At 38.7% G+C, this 12,269-nt stretch overlaps 1 long non-coding RNA gene across 1 annotated transcript in view; it reads right to left on the reverse strand.

Annotated features, from left to right (window-relative positions):
• Positions 1-12,269, reverse strand: part of LOC138067235 (uncharacterized) — a 53,799-nt gene that overhangs the window by 11,417 nt on the left and 30,113 nt on the right. The window lies entirely within an intron of this gene.

Genomic DNA, 12,269 nt, shown 5'->3' on the forward strand with positions numbered 1-12,269 from the left:
TTAAAAAAACAAAAAAACAAAAAAACCCCCTTGCATTTTCTTTATTTTTTCACAGCTTTCTTTAACAAAACTGTTTCTCATCTGTGGATTTTTCTCTTGAAAAGGCAAGTTTTGCCCAGTAGTCACACACGCACTTAAAAATATAGTTACAAGAGAGTTGCATTTTTTTCCCCAACGGCTTTTAATTCTGTAGCAACATTCATTTCCTTTAGCTTCTTTTTCTTATTCATCCTTGTACTCACCTGCTCATCTATAAAGTTCTGTATCTTGCTTTTCCTTTCTATGCTCAGATTTTCACCAGAGAAACAGAGAAGATTTCCATGATTTAATTTAACATTTTAGTAAAGTGCTTCTAACAATGTTCATACTGTAGTTAGTGTGTGTACCAATGATAACATTTGCAATGATTACTTTACTGACAAGTAATATAAAAGGGAAGGAAACTAACGGCAATGCTTTCTCAAGGAATGAGAAATTTTTGTGAATTATAAATATAAAGAGAAAGGCGGAAAGAAATAAGCTTCAGCAATTAACAGGAAAATTAATGCCAAGCTTTTACAGATGGCTGCAGCTGTATTACTTAACATGCATGTCAGCTGTAGAAGAATATTTAAAAGAGGAGATTCAGCTCTACAGAAAAAATGACAAAGCTTTCCAAATGGACCAAATTCAACACTGGAGTAAAACACTGAAGTCAGTGGAGTTACAAAAATACTAAATTTCACACCTTGTGCCATAAGTTTTTTAATACTTGTCCTAAAATAAAATCGAAGGGGAGATACTTGCTCTCTACAGTCATGTTGTTATTACAGAGAGGCTAAAAATAACCTATTAAAATGAATGTTAAAGTAAGTTAAAGTGATTTCCTTTCATATCTGTGTATCGCTCTAGATACAAAAGCATCACATGACATTTCAATAAGAAGAAATTCTCACAATGAAATTTGTAGACTTTGATACCTATATTCATTGCATTGTTTATTTCCATCTATAGGGAAACGCAGTGATTATGGTATTACATTGAGCATGAGTTTAAAAATGAAAGCATAATCTTTATTAGCATGGAAGTCATATTTGAACTATATTCGGATCACCAAAAAGCCCACTGCTGAAAAGCCATGCTGTGCTTCTGAGAGGTGAAGACAGAAATCCAGAATAACTCACTGGTATACATGAGATCTCAGTGCATTACCACTCTGTGAGTACAGGTAGTGTAAAAAGGCATCTGTAAGCTGTAGTATTATAATAGCTAAATATTTCTCACAATATATTTTTGATACCTCATATGGCATAAAACATTTCTGATTTTCTTTCCCAAGCATAAGCCGACACATGTTCCAATGGCATAATAAATGGATATACTTTTCTTATATCAGAAAGCCAATTATTGATATGTTTCATATTGATCTTCTACTTACTCAGATTAATATTCAAGATTCTAAAAAGCAGAAAACTGTTGAAAATTAATGATAAAACTACAAGGGAGCTTAGAATGTTCTACCTTGCAAGAGAAGCAGGAACACACAGAAAACTGTTACCAAGATTTTCATAAAACTAAGGTAACATTTCCAGAAGCTTCTAGATGTCTTAGGCTTTGAAGTCCCATTTTCCAAGATGACTTTCATTAACTACACAAAGAGATTTTACTGAGTCTCAGTTTCAAGAGTCTTGCATCTATACTGCAAGACAACTGCTCTCTGCAGAACGGAGAATCTCTGCAATGAGATTCTCTGCTTGCCGAGCCCAGGGGCTTGATTGAATGACCCGGTTCAATCCATGCCAGGCTGCTGTCACAGCAAATCAGACTGTATGAGGGATAGTAACCACACAGGTCTCATCTTGAAATTGCAATCAGGAGGAAGCCATGTCATAAGGGAGTACAGAGTGAAAGGAGCTGGCATTTCATTTGCCATTTACACCTCAAGCCTCTAAGAATTTTACTTTACTTTGATTTTCATCCTCCTCAGTAAGACAAATCACACGCTTTAAGTTAAACATGTGGCACATTTTTGGAGGAATGGAACCTGAAAGAGGAGTGATTAGAGGTGGGAACATCTGAAGGGCTGAACTAGTGTTAGGGTAGTCCCCTCACTTGCTCTGGAGGGTGCCTCCTCCTTTTGGGAACATTGACCCAGCTGGCATCTTCCCTCATTCAAGAAGACAGACGACTGTCCCTGCAACTACTGCACAAGTGCAACTGGTTTGGTGTGATTCTTGGACAGACATGGGCCTCAGCACAAACACACTGCTCTTTTGTTCTCAGACTAGGTCCAGCATTTCCACATTTGGCTCAGTAAATGCTTACAGGTCATGGGTCAAGGATGAGGCTAACCAAGGTGACAACGGCTTTATGTTGACAGGACAACTCTTTCCAGTATTTACCATTAGGAGACCAGTGTTATCAGATGAGACTTTTTGTCCACTTTGAGAAGTTTTCCAACACTGTTAGAGTTCTAGCATCATACATATACAGGTGCACACGCACGTACAAACATATTAATACATTTTTTAAAAGACGTAAACACATGTGCATGTGCATAAATTTCCAGGGATGGAAAGGCCATTTCAATAAGATATGAAGATCTCTATGATCACATCACTGTCCTTAACACACATTGGGTTTTTATATTCTTAAACGTCCCATATTCAAAATATAATCTTTTACCTATTCCATGTTAAGTGCCTAAAGAAGTTTAAAAGATCAGCTATACATATCCTGCTAACAAGATGTGTATCACTTAGAGCAGGTAACTCAGCACATCCAGATTATTTTATAAGCATTTTAGTTAGCTGCTCATGACTATCCCTATCAGCTTCTCAGACATTACAGTGCTCTCATCATAAGCATATTCCAGTAAGAATTTGCCTCCATTACTATTTAAATAAAAGGAGGGAGAGGAATTAAACAGAAGCGGGATAGGGGCGAGAGAAAGGATAAATATCATTCTGGCAGAAGTCTAGCACAACATATAGCAGTCTCTGAAGCGGATATCCTCGTTTTTTCACAGAAACTACACTTTTTTCCTACCTGATTAGGTTCTTGGCAGCACTGGAAATAAAGGCAACTTCTGCAGAACTTCAAGACTAGACTAAAAAGGTGCAATTAATTTCCTTGGAAGTTGGACTAGATGACCTTCTGAGGTCCTTTCTGACCTGAATTTTCCTATGATCCTATGACCCTAATATTATTACTGAGTTCAACATACTGCAATACAGCATGTCCTCCATTGCTAAGACAGAGGTTACACAAATACTTCTTCATTGTTTATAGTTGTTGCAGTTTATGTCTTGGTTATTAGGAGAAACATTGATTCTTAACAAACTCACAGAAAATGTAATTGTGTTGACCTTCTTAACTCTGCTGTGGAAAGAAATCAGCAAAGAGAGAGAGAGCAGATGAGAATAAAGAAGGGTGGTTTGTTACTGCTATTTGTTGTTTCCTCCCCTTAACCAGAACAGCACAGCTCAAAACACTGGGCTGTCATTGTAGGACATGTGTGGATTTTAATAATTAGCACTGTTGGGTTGCTGACGTTATTAGTCAAGGGTCAGTAGATGTTTTCATTACAGTTGCCATTTTCCAAAACTTTATAACTGTCACTTTGATTCACGCTGGGCCGAGACTCAGTGTGTAGGTTACCAAATTCCTTGCCTTTCTGCCTTTCCATAACAACCTATTTTCAAAGTTTTTAAACTACAGCAACTTAAGACTGTTTTGGCCTACTTCCACTAGGATTTTGTGAGGTGGGGGGAGGGGGTGGGAGGTTAACTAGAGCTTAGATAAGCGTCGCTTCTTCTCACTCTCTTACAAACAACACTGAAGCCTTGGGTCTAGTGACCTTCATCGTGTGGAACAGTATAAATCAATGAAGGACTGTGGGATTTATGGAGCACAGGGTTTTTCAAGTCTTTTAAAAAAAGAGTGGCTGAGAAGTCGGTAACTCTTCTTTGAATGTAGTACCAGTCTCTAAGAGACACAAGCGCCGGAAGAGAAAATATCTTCCCCATTCAATCCAGTATATGGACAACATCTGACTGCTGAGCCAAAATATGACAAAAAGAAGTTAGAAAAATCTTCATTACTGGCCCCTTATTCCCTCTCCACCACTCCTGTCATATGAGGGCAAGATGCTGCTTAAAGAGCTCTGTTTCACTGTCAGTAAATGGATATGCTATAAGTTTCTGTGTTATAAGAAAATATATGTAATAAGCTTCTTTGCTAGATCTCTCTTTATTCTAACCCCAAACCGCATTTAACATGATTTTCCCTCAGGAAGAGTGCTAAATATATTTGCATTCAGAAGTGACAGAAAAAGCATGCTGTCCTTGCCACTAAGCAATAATAGACCTCTTGCAAAGACACAGATAAGCCTGTCTACTTGGAGTTCAGCTACTTGTTTTGCTTTGTGAGATTCAGAAAACATATAGCACCTTTCCTTTTCTAGTGACCTTTTTGCCTTTCTCCCTCAGCTGTACCCTGTCTGGACACAACTTTTCTGGAACACTGACAAAACCTTCTGTGTAAGTGCAAGTCCTGAAGCTATTAAACTGGTTTAGTTGTTAGGAACAGCGGTGAGACGTGCTGTCCAGAACACCAGCAGACCTGCATCTCCCTCCACCCCCAAGAGAGATGGCACTTAAGTGTAGTGTCAGTCCTGCAAAAGCTTTCTAAAATATGGTTCTGCAATTGAAATTCCCTAAAAATTTAGATCCATGCTCATATAATAGCTTGTTCTATTTCCATTGCCCATCTACATTTTGTTACCAATGAGAACCCTATGCAACCTTGGTAATACCTGTATTTGCTATAGACTGGCTTGAAAAAACTCAGTTATATGGATTCAAAAAAAGCATTCTTAAAGGAAAAAAAATCACGTTCTGTAGAACCTTACATCAGAATTTTTCCCATCAAGAAACAGTTACATCTGTTACTCTTGTGTTAAAACAAAAATCCACATCTAGACAGAAGTCCTGCAGAAAAAAAACTTTCCTATGGATTTTGAATGGTACTAAAACTCTCAGATCAACCTTTATTTGAACTTAGAGTGCATCTGTGAACTCTGTGAAGGTTCCTTGAATTTTGTTTATGGAGTGCTGATAAACAGCCAGTAGAAACTTTCTGTAAACATGTGCTTCTTTCCGTCTCTGTTCTCTTTATCAAGTTGTACTCTGGAATGTATTTCGATCTAAGCCTGGTTTGGTCAGACAGGAGAAGCAAATAACCCAGGCTCAGATTCTCAAAGGGACTAAGGAGTTAATGTCTAAGGAGTTAATGGACCTACGCTATGAAGTTTTTATCTCTGTTCTGGCTTAATCACTTCTTAGCAATCAGAAATACCAAACATGGCTTCCAGAAAAGCCATTTACACCTCCTGCTTCAAAGAAACTTGTTGATCTTTTTCATACGAGTTGTATGACACGCTAAAAAAAAAAAACAAACAAGAAAAGAAGCAGCATTCCTCTTGAGGCTCAATCAGAATCCAATAAAAAAGTATGAAATGGATACTACTATAATTCTCATATTTATCAGTCATATTTTATATTATGTATACAAGGGTAGTTTAGCATAGGTTAACATGGGGAACTTGGTTCAATGACAACTGGAGCTTCCTTGTTGAATTATATTACACTGTAACAGATTATTCCCAGACAGAAGTGTTTGCATATGTTTGCTTCAAGAATTCCAGTTACTTGGACAAGTCTGCTCACACATTCCCGCAATGAAGCTGCAGTCTTGACTCTAGCCTAATGTCTGAGACAAACACTGAAAAAAAATCTGTGCATGCCTACAAATTCCTGGAAAAAAACACATCGAGCAAAGAGTTCATAGGCACAACGAGAAAAAAAAAATCTACTTCAAAATGCATGACTTGAAAACATAAATATTGGATCAATGGTATTGTTTGCAGAAATTTCACTATCCTGAAAATTTTAGGGTTCACAAGACATGACTCTACATAGTTAAATTTGCTATGTATTGCTTTAGTGTACCAGATTTTTCTTCAAGTTCAGTCCTATATAGACAATACCAAGAAAGAGAAGAGCAAAATTAAATGAAATTAAGTTCTAAAAGGAATATTTTTTAGTGTACATGAACTGGTAAATAGCCTACCACTTTCTCTCACTGTCTTCTGAGTTTCAGAAATAAGCAAAATGCCAAAGTATGTTATCTATATGCATGTATGCATACGTTAAAAAAAAAAAGAGAGAGACAGAGAGAGAGAGACAGAGAGAGACAGAGAGAGTCAAAAGCACAAGAGTAAGTCTTTTATGCTGCACATACCTAGTGAACCCAGTTTTTAGAACTGAATTATGCTCTAATTTCTCAGTATTCTCTTTGTGGTATTAAAAGCAACATATAAATCAGTTTTCACACTGCATCAGATTTTGATGAAAACTGTTGTGGTTTACCTTGAAAAAGTCAGAAGTAAGTGTATAGATAAACATTTAATATATCTTCCAAATATCTATTTAGCTTGTAGCTGTACATCGTACTGTATTACAGCCTTGTCTATAGAGGCTCTGAAACTGCTCTGAAAAATCTTGTTTGAAGAGGAAGAGCATCTGTCTACATAGTTATTATAACTACGAAGAAGTCACAGATGAAAATGCAGTACCTGGGACATAATTGTATTACCTGTTCTATAATAATGTGTGGCAATTAAGTTATTCAAAGCCTGAATCAGCACCCCAGTTTCTGAGTCACAGCAAAGTAAGCTGTATTTGGAGATTTTTTTCAGAAATCCACTCACAGAGTAAATTCACACTGTCTACTAAAAAACATTCTCTCAAGATTCTTCTCCAGAATTTTCTGTATAACTCCGTGTAACCCTGATGAGATAAAAATGTGGTGCATTGAGTCACTGATTTTCAAAGAAGCCTTTGCCTCTAAGAACTATTCTGAATTCATGCCTTGAGGCAGACTAAGCAAAGTCAGAGTAAGGCAAGAAAACAGAGCAACAGCCAGAGCTCTTTCTCAAGTATCTTCTGTCTCCGTACTGTGAGAGCTTCACAAAAAGTAGTTTTCTTTTCCCTAGTTTGTGATATTTCAAAAAAAAGGATCCATACTGAATGTGAGAGAAAATGAAAAACCTTGAAAAAGTTGTTAATTGAAAATCAAAACACAGCATTCAGGAAAGCAAATCAAACAAAGTTTTTGCACTAATTTTTCATCTCCGAACATGGTTTTACATTTTGCAAATATACATGCAATTATATTTCAGAAGGATAGGTCATTTCAGACAAAAAAAAATGGAGCTTTCTTTCCTTGTTCTCAGGGTCTTGAGCACCAGCAGACTCTACTTGTCATGACCAGCCTGAAACCATCTTTATCTGCAATCCCCTTGTGCTATATGTCCCCTGCCAGCTGCCAAGAGGTTTAGCTGCCTCTGCTGGAGGCCAGCCGTGACGTGGCACAGCTGTGTGGCCTTGGTTCGGGCTGCTGTGAAAACAGGTAAGGGTGAGGAAGAGGTGTGAGAACACCCCTCTCAGGCCGCCCACACCTCCAGGCTTGCCCTTGCTGCAGGTGTGCTGTGCTTGGGACCCTGACCTTGCTGATGACTTCCTGGCTTGACCCGGCACCTGCCCTGTTGCCACTGGTGCCTGGCAGTCACCAGGCTGCTGGCCGAGGCTGACCCGGCGTGCCGTTACAGCTCCTGCCCCACTCAGGTGCAGTGGGGCTGTGACCCTGGTGGCGAGGTCCCTGCCCTGCCAGCCTTGTGGTCACCCTCTGCTCCCAGCTCCTCAGCCCTTACAGAGCAGCCCACTATCACCTTTCCTGGGCGATAACAAGCCAAAGCTGAGCACATCAGCAGTTTGGAAATGCATATGTATAAAAAAAATTGAAAAGCAAAGCTTCTCAAATGATCACTTTCCTGCAATTACTTTTGTCTCATATCCATCAACATTTGCTGATCCCCCCCAAAAAAAAAGTTTAAAAAAGATCCCAAAACCCAAGCTACTTTTCTTGTGTTACTTAGCACTAACCTTAGTAGTCAGGACCTGACTAAATTCAGTTCATAGTAAAACTCTCAAGCCACATATGGTGTGGCTGTGAGGTCCTGAGCACCAACTGCTTTTATCTATTGATCTCATCAAATTACTTACTTAAGCAGACATAGCCATAGCGGCATCTCAATAACAAATGAAAACCAAACACAATGTTTCAATTATATTCAACAATACAAAGTGAAATACTTTGCTTTATAGGTTCTTCTAGTGCCCCCACGGTTGTCATGTAAAAGCAGATTCCAGTGGTGCATTAAGCAGTCTGACTAATTTCAGTCATATATTATCCATTCTCTCTGTCATTTTCTCCTTGGGCAAAGAATTGTATATGCAGTGTTCTGTTTTGACTTCTTCTTAGTTAGTTCCTTTATTTTATTTAATTTCCCATTCCCTGCTGTGTTTGTATCAGAGAAAACAGGTCAAAGGAATGTATTTTCATTTCTGAAAAAGAAAGAATCAAACCTGATGGACACTAGCCCATGTGGGAATTTTCAACACTTTTTTCCCAATCAAAAGATAAGGTTTTAACATTTTAAAACAGATATTTGTAAAATTTCCATCCTTTGAAAACCCGAATGTATTTTGACTTTTTATTCCTGTTTGGGACCAAACAAAGGTAGGAATACATGACAGGGCTGAAATTCCAATTTGCATCCATCTTTAGTGGCCAGGAAATAATGTTGATGCAACTCACTCACTTTTTTCTGCACAACATTGATATTCCTCAAATCCTCTGCCTTGAGCATATTGTATGGATGGTAAGTTGGAGATAATGAGAAAAACTAGCAAAACTGAAGTGAAAAATGGGTCATTTTATTGAAGATGTGATTAAGGGCACTGATGAGAAGGACAGTCAGCAGTTCACCCATAACAGCCACTTTTGTTTACTTTATGAATGTATAACTTCAATGAAAAATAGAGAATCTCAGCTCTTTCTTTATCTTACAGATACATAGTTAAAACAAAGCTTTAAGTTCAAATGATAAGGAAATAAAAAGGTAGGTCAAAACTACAAGGGACAAGCAAAGTGAAACAAAGAAAATGAGTGCTTCTTATAGCTTATCACATGTAAGTAATGCCAGGATGTTGATGTTGACTGCAAGCATCCTGGGTGTCAAATCTCTAATTGTGCAGTATGTAAAATGATGTGGTCCCTCTAAAACTGATGTTGCTAGCTGAAGGATATGGTTCCTCTAAAACTGATATCCTTAGCTGTTCTTCTAATTGAAAAAACGATACAATTCGGCTTGAATCCAACAATCTTTACAATTAGTATTTAACTGCCCATAAAAGTACTGATTCCCTTAATGAACCTGCTGTTACCATTGTTTACTGCCTCAAATTTAAGGCAAAAAAATCACCCAGCAAATCTCATGGTACTGTTTTTTCTCACCTCTATAACATCCTTATCATTTGTAATTACATGTAATTAATCAGTGTCAGTCTCTGAAAAAAAAAGCTTATTGAATTGAACAAGATGAAATATATGACATCTCCATGGTCAAACCGTGCTACAGAAATAATAAAAATCCTGACAGAAAGTTGCAGTATAAAGCGTACATTTGATTCAACCAAATGTCACAGTCTGCAGAATGTACAGACCATCAAATACTTCTTCGTGAGGGTAATTAATCAGTTGCCCAGATACTCATTCGTGATTTAGAATAACTAAGACATGAGATAGATAGACAGAAAAAAAGTGGGAGAGGAATATCTGCTAAATACATGGTCTTCTGAGAGCATGTTTAACATGCATGATGACAAATCTACTTGTACTTCTCTACGGCAAGGTCTCCAAAACAGGTTTCACAGGATTGCTGTTTAGAAACATCAGTCAAGTTAGCCTCGCAACTCCTCCCATGTAGCAGAAGTAAATAGTCTAGATCTTACGTATCTAGATCAGCATATCTAGATCATACAGTAACACTGCAGCAGCTATCTGACCACATATAAACCACTGAGATTGAACAAATAACAGTGTTTCGCATGCCAGCTATCCTGCAATAGTTCCATTTGATTTCTTTATGGGAAATTTAAAAGCTCAAAAATGAACACTTTCAAAAGATGGCATTTTAGGAAAACTAGTACACTTAAGCTCTAAAATGATGGTGTTTAGATTAGCTTTTACCTTTCTTGGAAGAGACCTTGCAGCTCAGTACAAGTGAAAAACACAAATAGGATGGTAGGCAATGTTAGAAAGGAACTTTAGAGGAAGCACAGATGTTCAGCTTAGGTCAGATATCTAAGTTTTCTGTGGCTGAAGTTGGTTGTGTATACCATCTGATATAAAACATACAAAATTGAAATCCAGAAGTTTGCCCAGCTATCAGCTAACCCTGGAGGGGCTTCACAGATGCTGCTCTTTAACCAGAAAGTGTTCCATGGCTGCATTTTTGCTGCCAAATAAAGCAGGGTCAGGGACCAAGTTCAACCCCAGGGCTGCTGATCTACTACTTCACTGGTGTCATGCTGCATGTTGGCCAATATCAACTGGCAGTCTGCTAGACAATGTCCGAACATGGTATCTGTTCGGACATGTTATCTACCAGGTACTATGCCAAGTTTGGGAACCTCCACATTTCACTGTCCTCCAACATTATCCCATAATGGTTTTGCATCTTCAAACTTCCATATACTCCAACAAATAGAGAAGGTGCAAGGGGGAGGGGGGAGGTCTTATCAATGTGTATAAATGCCTGATGGGGGGAATAAAGAAGATAGAGCCAGACTCTCTCAGTGGTGCCAGCTAAATGGACAAGAGGCAACAGTCACAAACTGAAATACAGAAAATTCTATTTAAACCTAAGAAAAAAACTTTTTTTATCATAAGGGTGGTCAAACACTGTAACACGTTGCCCAGAGAGATCATGGAGTCTCCTTCTTTGGAGATATGTACAACTGGATGGGATACAGCCCTGAGCAACCTGCTCTAGGTGACTGTGCTTTGAGCAGGGGGTTGAACTAGAGGATCTCCACAGTGCCTCCCAGCCTCATCAATTCTGTAATTCTCTGATGCACATAAGCAGAGCATGCAATACATACTCATAGTCTTATGATATTAAAACACCATACCAAGGGCAGTAATTCAGCCCTCAAGTTATTTTAGATGCTTTGAACTAAAAAAACTCCTCTGTATGAAGCAATAATTATGTTAAAGTAACACCACATAGAGCACAGAGATAAGTTTATGTAGGGTAGATACAACCAGTCTGTGCCACTTGGCCTGAGGACTAGAGAGTGTTTTTACCTCCATTTTATTTAGCAAGACAGATATAGCCTTTGTGTCCACATCCAGCTTCTGTATATTGCGGAAAGTGCCTTAATCTGAGCAGCTAGAGACCATGTTCCCACCCAAGCCCATCTGAGAGCTGAAAACTACATGGCATGCTCCCATGTCCCAGAGCAGGAAGATCATCTGGTAAATGCATTCTCACCAAGCCCCACAGAAATTACCAGCATCAGGCCACTAACAAAATGCATATCCGCTTTCTTTTCAAAATGTAAAGAAAGGAGAATTGTACCTGCACTTAATGTATAGCTGCCAAAAAATTAGAGCAATCGTATATGAAGTGAGAGACCCACAATCTGCCTCCTAACTCAGAGAGATTTCCAGTCAACAGCTCTCCCCAGCAGAGTAAGTTCCTCAACTTAGCCTGGGAATGAAGCATTCTCCACCTCTCCTGTGAAAGTCACAGCAAGGAATGCCTAGGACAGAAGGAAAGCACACGTGCATGACAAGAAAAAAAGCTATGATTTTGCAGCTTAAGTGTTAGGACATTCAGCTGGAAAAGCAGGAGTCCAGATTCCTTATGTCATATAAACCATGAACTGGATAAATTTGAACAGAAAAAACAAAAGAGCAAGAGCCCTGGGAGAAACGCAACCTGCTCAGTTCTTTGAAATAGTTGGAAGAGGAAAATCCAGACTCTGATTCAGAGCGGGCGGAGTTGCTGCTGCCATGATTTACATAGCCTAGCTTAGGGGCGGGGACTGGATTTCTTACAGATCCCTTTTGGTTCTAGTAAGTAAGCAGCTCTCTCAGTGGAGAGAATGAGAATCTTGGAAAGGGATTCACTTGGCCAAATGTAGACACCTATAATCATCCTAAAATTGCTCAGATGACTTGTGTCCCACACCTCTCTTGATTATAAAGGGAGACTAAATGAGGTATAGGCATCTAAAGAAAGACAATACAAGGCTCACTTTGATAACCAGATCTCCCGAGGAATTTGTGTGACCTAGGTGCCTAAATCTGGCACCCAG

The sequence above is a fragment of the Struthio camelus genome, chromosome 4, assembly GCF_040807025.1.
Source record: "Struthio camelus isolate bStrCam1 chromosome 4, bStrCam1.hap1, whole genome shotgun sequence".
Taxonomy (NCBI): domain Eukaryota; kingdom Metazoa; phylum Chordata; class Aves; order Struthioniformes; family Struthionidae; genus Struthio; species Struthio camelus.